Genomic DNA, 3,536 nt, shown 5'->3' with positions numbered 1-3,536 from the left:
ACCAGCGCTCAATACGTTGGTTCCCCGTGCTTGGACCTAGAGTGACACAGTCTGTGGAAATGCCGTTTTCACTGCCGTGCATAAAACTTTGCATTGCAGCAATGTGTGTGTTCTCCGTCCCGTGATCCAATCTCACTTTCAATGGGCGACCATGCTGCATCACTGAATCAATGAAATACCCCGCTATAAGACGTGGGTCGCTGTTAGTTGAGTGGGTGTTTAGCCAGATCATCTTTCGCGAGAACCCATCAATGCAACCACTGATGCATATCCCATACGGCTTCAATTTGTCATATCCATCTATGTGCCACACATAATTCGGGCCACGACTGACATATACTCTACGTCTCAGACGGTGCCGTGCACGGAGATCCACGCCACCACCATCCATTTGACGCAGCAAGAGACGAACGGTCTCTCTGTCCGTGATGATCCCTGCCATCCAACACTTCTGTTGCATCCACCTGTAGCCATGTTGTTGGCCAGAGGACTGTAATTGGCGATGTATGAAATCGGCTACTTCTCTGATGTCCGCCTTATTGCGTCTTCGCCACAGCTGATTCCTATGAAGCACTCTTTCTAGAGTTCTTTTACTAATGTTTATGTTGTGCTCCGTAGATAATCGAGCCAAAATTTCAGCATTTGTATACTTCCGTCTGAAATAATCCTTAATAATCGAGTTCATCATCTCGAGCAGGCTACAATGACTGGTCTGGTCCTGTTGAGAAGTTATCTCATTATAACGAGATAGTATCTCATTATAACGAGATAGTATCTCATTATAACGAGATGCTATCTCAAAATAACGAGTTGTGACCTGCATTTTTTTTTCTTTTACGTGGCGGAAACGGGCTTCCATAGTTATAGGCTCTTCCAGCTAATTGTTATTTTCTATACTTAAAGAAAAAAAGAGAAAAACTTGACGGTAATGGTTGTTGTATGCACTATGGGGTAAACTGCATTTGGTGTATTTTTCTGTTAATGTTTTGAGTAATTACAGAGAACTACTATTGTCCTTTAAAATGCTACTCGTAGCCTGAGCGATGGGTATTTTAATGCCTTTTCGAGGTTTGTTTTGCTCAACTGTAATATGTGCACTAAACGCAACACACTGTTAAATTCTTGCCTTTGCACTACAAGCTACACTTTATCGGCATTCCTCTTAAATCGACGCCTACTAGTTATACTGCATCCTTTCAACTAGATTGAATGTGTATGGGGGCTGTATATCTGTATGGACATGTTGGTGTTCATTATTGTGCTGGAGTGAAATTCTGTTTTAATTGTCATCCGGAGTGGGGGTAGTGTTACGAGAGTGGCATATGTGTGTGCGTGAGAATGTCTGTGTGTATGTGTGAGTGACGTCAGCGAATGAGTCGACGAATGAGTGAACGAGCGAGTGAGCGAGTGTCAGTCTAGGAGGAACTAAATGAGTCCGGTTGTGTTTTTGGAGCATACGTGTACTGTTTAATAAAGTACCAAACGCCAAGAATCCATGCCCGTGTCTTCCGACCTATGAACCGACCCGTGAACAGACCCACTGCCGGTCATAGTGAAGGGTGTTACCCCCGAAGGGACATCGGCCCTGGAGGGAACGTCTCCCCTGTGCTCCCCGACTACGGTCTGAGAGCCAAGGAACAGGAAAGGTGTAACAAGTTCCTGCCAGAGGCCTTCGAGCAACAACATATTTGCTGTCATCAGTAAAATATTAAAGGGGATATATTATGAAAACAACACTTTTCCTGGGATTTGGTCTCTGGTGCTCCCACACGCATACAAACTTTGAAAAAAGTCGGTACATGATTTTTTGATATGCATTTCTGAAAGTACCCCGCCTACATATACCAAACGAGCGAGTCAATTTCGTCGCCCCCTCCTACGTAGGAAGGGGGAACAGTTGAATATTACCTCAGACTTCCCTACTCCCCTCCAATCAGAGCATAGCTAAGATTTTGTGGACCAGCGGACTAGCAGCTCCGACGGGGGGAACTCAGCGGCAGCCCTGCACAGCTAAGCTAAGCTACAATCCCTTTCTCTGTCGGACTGCCGCCGAAGCTTGGGCGGCAGTCCGGAGGAGGTGACATGGAGGAGAAAGGGATTGTACTCCCGGAGTTGAGCTGCCGGACTGCCGCCGAAGCTTCGGTGGCAGTTCGGCAGGGGTAGCTCAGTGGCTTCCCCGACCAGACACCCGCCGAAGCCGTCCGGCCGCCGCCGAAGCTTTGGTGGCAGTCCGGCGGTGTACTCCGGGAGCTGAACTGCGGCCGAAGCTTTCCGGCTGCTCCGGCGGGTGTACTCCGGGAGCTGAACTGAACTGATATCCCCCACTATGAGTCTTTACTTGTTATGGAAGTGCCAGAGACGTCAGACGCAGTCTTTAAGATTCATAATATCATCCGAGGCGCACATAGCTTTTGGCCGTGATATTAGATATATTATATAAATACCCATATATAATATTATATTATATGATATCGATATAGAATAGAGCTCCAAGAGTCCGCAAACGGCAACAATCCCTTCTCCTCCATGCTGTGGTTCAGTCTGACAGCTCATTGGTCAATGGGCAGCAGCTAATTTGCATTAAAGCTACAGACACCAGAAACAGCGCATTCTGAAGGGACTGAAACAGAGGGGAATAGCGGTAGGTGAGATTTTTTTTCCTAAAAGCTATTTCCAGCAAACAGCTTCATAAACATGTTTTCTAGAACTCAAATACTATGTTTACTTGTTGGGAATACACTATAATATGTCTCCTTTAAAATACCTCCACTTTATAAACAGTGTTCTTTCCCACCAGCAGGAGGCATGTGTGCTGTGGTCTCTGATTTGCATTGTGACAATAATATCTTGACGGGACACTTAAGACGGGACCTATAAATTAATTTAACTGAAGAACACATGTGATTTGGATCAATATCTGTTTGCAAATGTTCAAAAACCTTATAGTTTTATTAACCACTTTTGGGCATTAATACATTGGGTTTGTTTAGTAAAAAAAGTTACTTAAAAAATCAAGACATCTACACATCTACTTAAAGCGAATTAATCCTGAAAATATTTGTTAATATTCCTGATTAAAATTCCAATGTTTACAGCTTTACAGTATAGAATCAAAACAGTCAAATTAACAAGCCAAAGAGAAATGGGAAAAATTGGTAGTCTGTTATAAATGAACTACTTTTTTACTTTCAAGATGGTTTTGAGAGATGGCTTGTATTTTATGGTATCACATGATATACCGAAGGAGTTGTTCTTCAGAACTCGCTATCATCAAAAAACATACATACACCCAACACACAATGACTTCACTTCCCATAAAAACGATTTCGCCCCCCCTTCAATTATCCACATTGAGTGGAAGTATCGCATCCATGCACTTGTGATTAACAGGCAAGATTGTTACCCAAACCAGTCAGGAAAGAAATACCCTAATTGGCCAGAAATGAGCCGTTCTGAAATCAAAATGGTCTCATACAGAAGCAGTCTCAGTCAAGTGGAACAGATATTCTCACATAGCACAAACTAATAGCTAACAG

The 3,536-nt window shown here is 43.7% G+C and overlaps 1 protein-coding gene across 1 annotated transcript in view; it reads right to left on the bottom strand.

The window, feature by feature from the left end:
* Positions 1-2,936: 2,936 nt before the first annotated feature.
* Positions 2,937-3,536, bottom strand: part of dsc2l (desmocollin 2 like) — a 19,145-nt gene continuing 18,545 nt past the window's right edge. The window contains exon 16 of the mRNA XM_079740316.1: positions 2,937-3,536. This exon is cut by the window's right edge and continues 372 nt beyond it. The gene's annotated coding sequence lies outside the window, so the exon portion shown is untranslated.

This window comes from Pollachius pollachius (assembly GCF_949987615.1).
Source record: "Pollachius pollachius genome assembly, chromosome: 7".
Classification (NCBI taxonomy): domain Eukaryota; kingdom Metazoa; phylum Chordata; class Actinopteri; order Gadiformes; family Gadidae; genus Pollachius; species Pollachius pollachius.
The sequence above is the reverse complement of the archived record's forward strand: the minus strand, read 5'-3'. Positions and strand labels throughout refer to the sequence as shown.